We start from the raw sequence: 12,929 nt of genomic DNA, 5'->3' as shown, positions 1-12,929 counted from the left end.
TACTCAGCAATCAAAAAGAATGAAACCTTGCCATTTGCAACTATGTGGATGGAACTGGAGGGTATTATGCTAAGTGAAATTAGTCAGAGAAAGACAAAAATCATGTGACTTCACTCATATGAGGACTTTAAGAGACAAAACAGATGAACATAAGGGAAGGGAAACAAAAATAATATAAAAACAGGGAGGAGCCAAGACAAAAGAGACTCATAAATATGGAGAACAAACTGAGGGTTACTGGACGGATTGTGGGAGGGGGGGATGGGCTAAATGGGTAAGGGGCACTAAAGAATCTACTCCTGAAATCATTGTTGCATTATATGCTAATTTGGATGTAAATTTTTAAAAATAAAAAAATAAAATAAAAAATAAAGTAAAATAAATAAAGTTGCTAAAATAGTAGATATTAAGTGTTCCCATTACAAGAAAAAATATTTGGAACTATAGGAGGTGATAGATATTAACTAAACTTATTATGGTAATAATTGCACAATGTATACATATATCAAATCATTATATTGTAAGCCTTAAACTTATACAATGTTATAAGTCAATTACATATCAATAAAACTGAACAAAAATAAAAAAATCTTTAGAAAAAAGAATATGATTACAAATAATACATTCGTATATGTCATTTTGTTAAGCTTTCATTTTCAAGAATATTATTACAGATAATACATTCGTATATGTCATTTTGTTGGTCTGCACACTTGACAAAACTATTTTTTAAAAGCGGTCTTACATTGACTCTTTTTAAATGATGCGCAAATGCTGCTGATTAACATCAATACTTTCCCTAATATCCTTATTCACTCATCCCATATTTTTCACCTTCTCATTCTCGTTTTTTGCAGCATTAAAACAACCCATTAAAGCGCAATTTGGACTAATTCAATTAAAATGCTGCATTTGTGACACATTCAACATTTTCCAGATTATGCACTTTCTGAAGAACCACACTGTAAATTCCTAACCAAAATCAGTTGAAAGTCACGACAATGCTGCCAAAAATGAAAAAAAATTCTCCCACACTTCAGTTCACAACTAATTTTCAAATTATGATGTAAAATTTAAGAAGGCTTAATTCTCCCATTATTGGGTGATGGTCATATTGACAATCATATACCAGAAAATTAAATTAGATGCCAGTGTGTTGAATAAAACAATCTGCTTTGAGCCAGTGTGTATATGTTTCACATCTCCTCTCTGTCTCTCTCCCACAACATGAAGCAATTAGCCTTAGTATTATGCCAATGTCCTTGGTTCTTGTCAAGGACCAATGTGATGTACTCTAATAGTTTCCAATGCTTCCTATTTCATTATTGAAAAAAAAAATTTTAATGTTTATTTATTTTTGAGAGAAAGACAAAGAAAGACAGAGTGGGAGCTGGGGAGGGGCAGAGACGGAGACAGAATCTCAAGCAGGCTCCAGGCTCTGAGCTGTCAGCACAGAGCCCGATGCAGGGCTCGAACCCATGAACCATGAGATCATGACCTGAGTTGAAGTCAGACGCTTAACCAACTGAGCCACCCAGGCGCCGCAATTTCATTATTTTAAAAGTTAGTTGTTTGTATGGAAACCAATTTGACAATAAATTTCATATATTGAAAAATAAACAAATAAATAAATAAATAAATAAAAGTTAGTTTGACACAGTAACATTTATTTTCTTGACCTACTAAAGGGTCATAAGCCAAGTCTCAAAAACACTGCTCTAAGGCTCTAGCCTGTTAATGTAGCAAGAAAATTTGTTTAAACATATATAAACAATGGCTTGCCTTTCTGCATGCAGAATGGTTTTTTGGTGTTTTTTAAAAACATTTTTTTTCCAAGTATGTATTTAGACCACATTGTGTTTGCAAACTGCTGCTGCTTTGTAAGGGGATGTGTATATGTTCTTTATTTTTTCCTCTTTTTTGTCTTTTTAAAAATTAAGATATTCATTGCATAAAACTCCCCCTATTAAAGTGTACAATTCAATTGCTTCTTGGCCTTTTGGCTAAGATCAAATATAGTAAAGTGTACAATTCAGTGTTTTTTAGTATATTCACAAAGCTCTGTAACAATCATCACTATCTAATTCTATTACCTTGTTATTTCCCACCAAAAAACCCCCACCTATCCCACTAGGAGTAAATCCTCATTCCCCTCCCCCTGGTCCCTGGCAACTACCAATTTACTTTCCATTTCTATGGATTGGTCTTTGCTGGAGGCTTCATATAAGAGGAATGATACAATATGTGGCCTTTTGTGTCTGGCTTCTTCCACTTAACATACATTTTCAAGGTTTATCTATGTTGCCATATTTATCAGCACTTCATTTCTTTTTGCAGCTGAATAATATTTCATTATATGGACACACCACATTTTGTTTCCTCATGGGTCAGTTGATGGCCATTAGGGTTTTTTTTCACCTTTGGTGTACAAGTTTTCTTTCTTTCTTTTTTTTTTAAATTTTTTTAAAGTTTATTTATTTTGAGAGAGAGAAAGAGAAAGAGAGACAGCACAGGTGTGTGCAGCTTGGGGGAGCAGAGAGAGAGAGGAGGAAGAGAGAGAGAGAGAGAGAGAGAGAGAGAGAGAGAGAGAGAGAGAGAGAGAATCCCAAGCAGGCTCTGCACTGTCAGCACAGAGCCTGATAGGGGGCTTAAACTCATGAACCGTGAGGTCATGACCCAAGCTGAAGTGTGGTGATTAACCAACTAGCCACCCAGGCGCCCTGGTGTACAAGCTTTCATGTGGACATATGTTTTTATTTCTCTTGGGCATAATATCTCAAGAGTGAAATTGGTGGGTCATATGGTTAAGCTATGGGTTTAACTTTTTGAGGAACTGCCAAACTGTTTTCCAAACCAGCTGCCCCATTTTACATTCCCACCAACGCATGAAGGTTCCAAATTCTTCCCCCTTGATAACATTTGTTTGTCCTTATTGTTTATTATAGCCATCTGTAGTGGACTGATTGTTTATGTCCTCCCAAAATTTGAATGTTGAAATCTTAACCCCCAAGGTGATGGTATTAAGAGGCAGACCCTCTGGGAGATGACTAGGTCATGGGGCAAAGACCTCATCAATGGGATAAATGCCCTAATAAAAGAGGTGCCAGAGACATCTCTCACCGCTTCTGACATGTGAGGTCGCAGTGAAAAGATGGCCATCTAGGCAGCAGGCTCTTCCCAGACATGAAATCTGTCAACATTTTGATCTTGGACTTTCCAGCCTCCAGAACTGTGAGAAATAAATTTCTGTTGTTTATAAGCCATTCTGTTTACGCTATTTTGTTATAGCAGCCCAAGCAGAATAAGGTGCCATCCTAGTGGGTATGAAGTGGTACCTCATTTGGTCTTGATTTGCATTTCTCTAACGACTAGTTATGTTGAGCATCTTTTCATGTGCTTTTGGGCTATCTGCATACCTCTTTGGAGAACCATCTATCACCTTTGCTTATTTTTTGATTGGGTTGTCTTTTTATTGTAATTTGTTTTTTTTTTTGTTTGTTTGTTTTTTTTTAAATTTTTTTTAACGTTTATTTATTTTTGAGACAGAGAGAGACAGAGCATGAACAGGGGAGGGGCAGAGAGAGAGGGAGACACAGAATCTGAAACAGGCTCCAGGCTCTGAGCTGTCAGCACAGAGCCCGACACGGGGCTCGAACTCACGGACCGCGAGATCGTGACCTGAGCCGAAGTCGGCCGCTTAACCGACTGAGCCACCCAGGCGCCCCTATTGTAATTTGTAAGAGCTCTTTACATATTCTGGATACTAGACCCTCATCAGATATTTTTATTTGCAAATATTTTCTCCCACTCTATAGGTTATCTTTTTCACATTATTGATAATGTCTTTTGTTTTCTTTATTATTTTAACATTCTTATTTATTTTTCTTTCCCCTTTCTAACAGCTTTAATTCAGCAAAATAAAACCAGAAGAGAAAATGAAATGCCCTTGTAAAACATTCAACAACGCAAAGCAGAAATTTTAGGTAGGAGTTACCTAATAATTTAGAAATAAAGGAGAGTTCAGAAATTCTAGAAAATAATAATCTAGCTATTAGATAATCAAAGAAGGCCCTTGTATACCTTCATTTTACAGTATAAATTTATGTAAAAGACCCACATTTTTTTCTACATGTCAGTACAAAGCTACTATATTTAGTCTCAAAAATGCATGATTTTATTTAAAAAAAAAATTTAAACCTCCACTAAAAACTGCCTTTGGATCTAAATACCAAGTTATCCAACACAGGAGAAATGTAAATTTTCCTTGGTTCAATGGTTCAAGAAAATAGGTGGATTTAGGGAGTTTATATTGGAAAAGAATAAATGGAGCTATGCATTTTTTAAGGGCAGTCCCATAGAAGAAAAAAATATACTTATTTTTGTCGTTCCAAAAAAGCAGTACTGGCACTAAACTAACAGACACACAGGTTTTGCTTCAACTTAAGGACGGTTGGAACAACTGGAGCAGTAGAAAAATGAGAAGGTCTGACTCTCAGCCAGTGTGAGTGCTTGATGGCTTGAAATACAAACAGATGCTAAATAACTCTCTAGAGGAGGGTCTGTTGGCAGTAAAATGACCTGGTAGGCAGAGCCTTCAGAACTGTGAGAAGTACCTTTCTGTTGTTTGTAAGCTATTAGTTGGTGGTAGTTTATTATAGCAGCCTGAATGGACTGAGGCAATATTGTATCCATCTTCCTCAGCTCTGATTAGAGCTCTGAACCGAGCTTGAATTCATGCATCTATCGCTTGCTGAGCCAGTTCCTCCAGTCTGACCAGGTGGGAGCCTTCATGGATCAGCAGGGCGTTTTAGAGCTCCCAGGAAGAGATGCAAACCACTAATTGGAGTGATGGAGCTTTATTTCTCTCAGAATAAATAAACATTAAAAACAAAACAATACTGTGTCTTCTAATCCATGGACATAGAAATATTTTTCCATTTATTTAGGTTTTTAAAATTTTAACAATTCTTCATAGTATTCTATGTATAAATTTTCTCATACTTCTTTTGTTAAATTTATCCCCAAGTAATTTACTCTTTTTTATGCTATTGTAAATGGAACAGTTTTCTTGATTTCATTTCTGGATTGTTAATTGCAATTGTACAGAAATAAACTGATTTTTGTGTATTGATCTTGTGTATCCTGAAACCTTGCTGATCTAATGTTTTTCTCTCATTTAGGAGAATGTGAAGTTAATGATTAACTTTAGACTTTAAATTAATAACATACACTAGTTATAATGGTCTCCAGGTGTATCAGTCAAGCACCTGAGAGAAAACAGAGAGCTCATTCAAATTAGGAAGTTTAGAGGGGGGTTTAATAAAAAAAGACTATATACAAAGGTATGGGCAGAGTGTAGGAGAACCACAAGGGATAACTCAGTAATCTGGGGCTAGTAATAAATAGCACGGCCATTACCATCCCTAAGCTGAGGGAACAAAGGAATTAGAAAGGTGATCATTACAAGAAAAGAAAGAGTTGAGAGAGAAGATCTTCAACTGAGAAACTAGCCAGTCTGAAGTAACCCTGCCAGAAAGGAGCCAGGGGAATAAATGTCTTGACCACACTCTACTCTCTCCCTCCAATCTCCTGTCTGGACACCCCACTGGCTGAAACTGGTTGGAAGGCAGAGAGCAAGTGAGCCCATTGATATAATTCATACAGGACTGCAGGAATAGAGAACAATTCACCCTCTTGGGGTGAAGAGGGTGGACAGTACATCTAGAGGGGCAAATGGAAGATATCCTACACACTAGGTTATGCCAGAGTAACAGCAACTTCATCAGAATCACTCTAAGAAAGTAGAAGGGAGGAAATAATAAAATAAAAGCCCAATGTAGGACAATAGAAAAAAAAACATATAACTGACAGCAATAACCAAGTCAAAAGTTCGTTCTTGAAAAAAATAATAATAAGGGTCAGCTGAGAAGATAGTGGAGTAGGAGGTCCCTAAGCTCTCCTTATCCCAGGGATACAACTAGATAACACTCACATCAGCATAAATAACCCAGAAAGTGACCTGATGACTGGCAGAATGAAACTCACAACTAAATGATAAAGAGGAGGCCACAGTGAAGAAGGTGGGAAGGGCAGAGATGCAGTCTGGGAGCAAAATGGACTGGGGCCATCCACAGCGGCATGAAGAAGGGTGGAAAACAGGGAGGACAAATCCCCATAACATTTGCCTTTGAAAGCTCGAGTTCCTACAACCTTTGGACTGAAAGCCTGGAATTTTAAAAATCTACCCATGGCTCTGGGAGAGTCAGGAGGCCTTAGGAAACAGAGTCTTTGCTCTTAAAGAGATAGTAGGACAAACAACCCATGCAGACACAGTGCAGAACCAGCAGTTTGAAAAATGCTAGGATCAGATGGCAGGGAGAGTGATTTGTTCATCTCAGAACATGCCCCAGAGAGACAGGGGTCACGAGAAGACCTGTCCATGAACAAAGGACCTGGCAGGAACCATTTCCCCTCCCTGCCCCCCGGCACAAACAATAGCCACCTGCGGGAACCAGGCCAACACAGGCACTGGCTACCTAACTTGCTTACACCAAGCCCCACCTACCCACACTATAGTGGATCTGCCCTTCCCAGTCACACTTGCCTTAGTCTCACACTGTGAGCCCCTCACCCAGAAGACCAGGGCAAACTCTACCAACACCACATCTCCCAACATGCACATTTTGTGGGATCACAATTCCTGCAGCAGTCAGGGAAGGTCTCATTTCTCAAGCTGACCACCACACAACTTGTTAAAACATGCTCCTGAGTGCCTGGGTGGCTTAGTAGGTTAAGCATCTGACTCTTGATCTCAGTTCAAGTCTTGATCTCAGGGACATGAGTTCAGCCCCGTCTTCGGCTCTGCACTAGGCATGGAGTCTACTTAAAAAAATATGCCTCGCTTATGCTGGGGACCAAACGCTGCCCACAATAGGTAAAAAGAGCCTCTGCAGACAACTGGACTGAAGGAAAAAGAAGCCAAGACTCAATAGCTAAGCACATGCAACATACATAGGAGACACTCCCTGAAGTGCCAGGCCCTGGGAAACAGGGGAAACTGTACTGTTCTTCATAAGGCTATTATTGTTAAGACCAAGATAAATAGCTAACTTTTTTAACATAGAGAAACAGACACAGAAAGACAAAATGAGGAGACAAAGAAATATCTCCCAAATGAAAGAATAGCACCATAACACAGCAAGAGATCAAAGCAAAACAAATATAAGTAATATGCCTGATAGAGAATTTAAATTAATGCTCATAACGATACTCACTGGACTTGAGAAAAGAGTGGCAGACATCAGTGAGACCATTAACACAGAGATAAAAAGGAACCGATTAGAGATGAAGAACACAATAAATGAAATTTATTATACACTTGATGGAATAATAGCAGACTAGAGGAAGCAGAGAAAAAAAAATTAACAACCCAGAAGACAGTAATGGAAATTATCCAAGCTGAGCAAAGGAGAGGAAAGAAAATTATGCAAATTGATAACTGTTCTTAAGGAACTCAGTGACTCCATCAAGCATAACATTCACATTATAGGGATCTCAGAAGAAGAGAGAGAAAAGGGGACAGAAAATTTATTTGAAGAATTAATAGCTGAAAATTTCCCTAATCTGGGGAAGGACACAGGTATCCAGATCCAGAAGGCACAGAGAACCCCCTAAAAATTCAACCCAAGGAGGTCTACACCAAGACATAGTAATTAAAATGGCAAAAGTAGTGATGAAGAAAAAAAAATTATTTAAAAAAAAGTTTTTTAATGTTTATTTTTGAGAGAGAGAGAGAGAGAGAGAGAGAGAGAGAGAGAATGAGCAAGGAAGGGGCAGAGAGAGAGGGAGACACAGAATCCAAAGCAGGCTGCAGGCTCAGAGCTGTTAGCACAGAGCCTGATGCAGGGCTCGAACCCATGAACCATGAGATTATGACCTGAGCTGAAGTCAGATGCTTAACCGACTGAGCCACTCAGGCACCTTGAAAAAAATTTTTTAGGCAGCAAGAGAAAAGAAGACAGTTACATACAAAGGAAACCTCATAAAGCTATCAGTGGATTTTTCAGCAGAAACTTTGCAAGTCAAAGGAAGTGGCATGATATAATCAAAGTGTTGAAAGGGAAAAAACCTGCAGCCAAGAATACTCTATCCAGGAAGACTACCATTCAGAATAGAAAAAGAGATAAACAAAACAAACGAAAACTAAAGGAGTTTATGACCACTAAAACAGCCCTACAAAAAAATATTAAAGGGGACTCTTTGAGTGGAAAGGGAAGACCATAATAAGTGAGAATATGAAAAGTAAAAAATACAAAAGCAGTAAAAATAAATATTTCTGTAAAAATCAGTCAAAGGAATCATAAAATAAAAGGGATATGACACTGTATACCTAAGCCATGGCAGGGAGAGGAGTAAGAATGGGCTTAAACTTAAGCAAACCATCAACTTAATATAGACTGCTAATGCAGAAGATGTCATATATAAACCTAATGGTAACCACAAATCAAAAACATATGCACAGAATAAAAAGAAAGGAATCCCAGTATTCCACGAAAGAAAGCCAACAAACCATGAAAGAGAGCAAGAGAAGAAAGGATCAGAGAAAATCTATAGGAATAACCAGAAAATAAGTAAGAAAATAAATACATATCTATCAATAATTACTTTGAATGTAAATGGACTAAACACTCCAATAAAAAAATCATAGGGTGACAGAATGAATAAAAAAACAAAACCCATCTATATACTGATTTGAGACTCAAATCAGACCAAAAGACACTGGCAGACTGAAAATGAGGGGATGGAGGGGTGCTTGGGTGGCTCAGTCGGTTAAGCATCTGACTTTGGCTCAGGTCATGTTTTCACAGTTCATGAGTTTGAGCCCCTCCTTGGGCTCTGTGCTGACAGCTCAGACAGAGCGTGGAGGCTGCTTCGGATTCTGTGTTTCCCTCTCTCTCTGCCCCTCCCCTGCTTGCGCCCTGTCTCTGTCTCTCAAAAATAAACAAACATTGAAAATGAGGGGATGGAGAAATATTTATTATGCAAATGGATGCCAAAGAAAGCCAGGGTAGCAATATTTATATTAGAAAAAATAGGCTTTAAAACAAAGACTGTAACAAGTGACAAAGAGGGACACTGTATTACACTAAAAGGGATAATCCAACAAGAATATATAGCAATTGTAAATATTTATGCACCCAATGTGAAAGCACCCAAATACATAAAGCAGTTAATAACAAACATAAAGGAAATAATCAATAGTAATACAATAATAGTAGGGGACTTCAATACTCACTTGCATCAATGGACAGATCATCCAAACAGAAAATCAGCAAGGAAGCTGGCTTTGAATGACACACTGGACCAGATATATTTAACAGATATATTCAGAACATTTCATCCTAAAACAGCAGAATACACATTCTTTTCAAGCGCACATGGGACATTCTCCAGAATAGATCACATATTAGGCCACAAAACAAGTCTCAACAAATGTAAAAACATCAAAGTCATACCATGCATCTTTTCTGACCACAATGCTATGAAACTAGAAATCAACCATACGAAAAAATCTGGAAAAAGCACGAACACAAGGAGGTTAAATAACAATCAATGGGTCAACCAAGAAATCAAAGAAAAAACCAAAAAGTACATGGAAACAAATAAAAATTAAAATACAGTGGTCCAAAATTTGGGGGATATGGCCAAAGTGGTTCTAAGAGGATAGTTTATAACAATACAGGCCTACTTCAAGATGCAAGAAAAATTTCAAATAAATGACCTAACCTTACATCTAAAGGAGCTAGAAAAAGAAGAATAAAACACAAACCGAGCAAAAGGAAGGAAATAATAAATATTAGAGCAAAAATAAATAATATAGAAACTAAAAAACAATAGAACAGATCTATGAAAACAGGAGCTAGTTCTTTGAAAAGATTAACAAAATTGATAAACCTCTGACAAGACTCATCAAAAGAAGAAAAGAAAATACTCATCAAGAGAGGGAAGAAGGGAGGGATGGAGGGAGGGAGGAAGGGAGGGAGGGAGGAAGGGAAGGAGGGAGGTAGAGAGAGAGAGAGAGAGAGAGAGAGAAACCCAAATAAACAAAATCATAAATGGAGAGGAAACAACCAATACCACAGAAATGCAAACAATTGTAACAGCATATTATGAAAACCTATATTGTCAAAAAATTAGACAACTTAGAAGAAATTGATTAACTCCTAGAAACATACAACCTACTAAAACTAAAGCAGAAAGAAATAGAAATTTGAACATACCAATTACCAGCAATGAAATTTATTCAGTAATCAAAAAAACTGCCAACAAACAAAAGTCCAGGACCAGAGAGCTTCACAAGCAAATTCTACCAAACATATAAAGAGTTCATACCTATTCTTCTTGCGCTCCTGGTTGCCACAGTTGGTAGAGCATACGAATCTTGATATTGGGATTGTGAGTTCAAGTCCCATGTTGGATGTAGAGATTACTTAAAAATAAAATCTTTAAAAAAATAACCCATTCTTCTTGAACTATTCCAAAAAATAGAAAATGAAGGAAAACCTCCAAATTCATTCTATGAGGCCAGAATTACTCTGGTACCAAAACCAGATAGACACCACAAAAAAGAAAGAACTACAGGCCAATGTCTCTGATGAACATAGATGCAAAAATCGTCAACAAAATACTAGCAAACCAAATCCAATGATACATTAAAAAAAAAAAAATCATTTACCATGATCAAGTAGGATTTGTTCTTAGGATGCAAGAGTGCTTCAAATTTGTGTATCAACCAACATGATACATCACATCAATAAAAGAAAGGATGAAAACCTTATGATCATTTCAATAGATGCAGAAAAGGCATTTGACAAAGTCCAGTCCAACTGATTTGACATCAGTTCATGATAAAAACTCTCAACAAAGTAAGTTTAAGGGAACACACCTCAACATAATAAAGACCTTATATGAAAAACCCAGCTAACATCATACTCAATGGTGAAAAACTGAGAGCTTTTCCCCTCAGGTCAGGAACAAGACAAGGATGTTCACTCCCAATGCTTTTATTCAATATAGTACTGGAAGTCCTAGCCACAGCAATTAGGTGACACAGAGAAATAAAAGACATTCAAATTGGTAAGACAGAAGTAGAACTTTCACTATTTGCAGATGACATGATACTATATATAGAAAACCATAAAGACTCCACCAAAAAACTACTAGAACTGATAATAAATTCAGTAAAGTCATAGGATACAAAATCAATGTACAGAAATCTGTTGTGTTTCTGTACACTAATAATGAAACAGCAGGAAGAGAAATTAAGAAAACAATCCCATTTACAACTGCATCAAAAATAATAAAATACCTAGGAATAAACTTAAGAAGTGAAATGCCTATATTGTGAAAACTATAAAATATCTATCAGAATTCCAGATGTTGGTAGATCCTGAGATAGAGAAAAAAAGAGAAGAAAAAACAATAAAGTGGGGAGAAAGAAATTGAGAAAGCAATCCCCATTTGCAACTGCATCAAAAAGAATAAAATACCTAGGAATAAACTTAACCAAGGAGATGAAAGAGCTCTACTCTGAAAACTATAAAACACTGATGAAAGAAATTGAAGATGACACAAAGATATGGAAAGACATCACATATTCATGGACTGTTAACATTGTTAAAATGTCTATACTACACAAAGCAATCTACACAGTTAATGCAATCCCTATCAAAACACCAAGATCATTTTTCATGGGCATGGAACAATAATCCTAAAATTTGTATGGAACCACAAAAGACTCCAAATAGCTAAGGCAATCTTGAAAAAGAGAAAAATAAGACTGGAGGCATCACAATTCCTGACTTTTATTACAAAGCTGTAGTAATCAAAACAGTATGGCACTGGCACAAAAACAGACACAAAGGTCAATGGAACAGAATAGAAAACCAAGAAACAAACCCACAATTATATGGTTAATTAATCTTCAACAAAGGAAGAAATAATATGCAATGGGAAAAAGACAGTGTCTTCAACAAATGATGTTGGGGAAACTAGACAGCTACATGCAAAAGAAACTGGATTGATTTCTTATACCATCCACAAAAATGGACTCAAAATGGATTAAGGACCTAAATCTGTGACATGAAACCATAAAAATGCTAGAAGAGAGTACAGTCAGCAATTTCTCTGGCATCAACTATAGCAACATCTTTCTAGATATGTCTACAGAGGCAGGGAAACGGGGCAAAAATAAATTTTTAGGACTACATCAAAATAAAAAGCTTCTGCACAGCAAAGGAAACAATCAACAAAACTAAAAGACAACATACTGAATGGGAGAGAGTATTTGCAAATGACATATCTGATAAAGGGTTAATATCCAAAATACATAAAGAACTTATACAACTCAATGCCAAAACCGCCCAAATAATCCAATTAAAAAATGGCAAAAGACATGAACAGACATCTCTCCAAAGAAAATACACAGATGGCCAACAGACACATGAAAAGATGCTCAACATCATTTGATCCTGATTTGTCATCAGGAAAGTGCAAATCAAAACCACAGTGAGATATCACCTCACACCTGTCAGAATGGCTAAAATCAAAAGTACAAGAAACAACAAATGTTGGCAAAGAGGTGGAGAAAAAGGAACCCTCATGCTCTGTTGGTGGAAATGCAAACTGGTGCAGCCGCTATAGAAAATTGCATGGAGCTTCCTCAGAAACTTAAAAACAAAACTACCCTGCAATCCAATAATTGCACTACTGGGCATTTACCCCCAAAATACAAAAATACTAATTCCCCCCAATGTTTATTGCACCATTATTTACCACAGCCAAATTATGGAAGCAGTCCAAGTTTCCATTGATAGATGAATGTATAAGGAAGGTGTGGTATGTATACAACAGAGTATTATTTGGCTACA

The sequence above is a fragment of the Panthera pardus genome, unplaced genomic scaffold, assembly GCF_024362965.1.
Source record: "Panthera pardus isolate Hobbes unplaced genomic scaffold, ASM2436296v1 HiC_scaffold_25, whole genome shotgun sequence".
Lineage (NCBI taxonomy): Eukaryota > Metazoa > Chordata > Mammalia > Carnivora > Felidae > Panthera > Panthera pardus.
Note: the sequence above shows the minus strand (reverse complement) of the source record.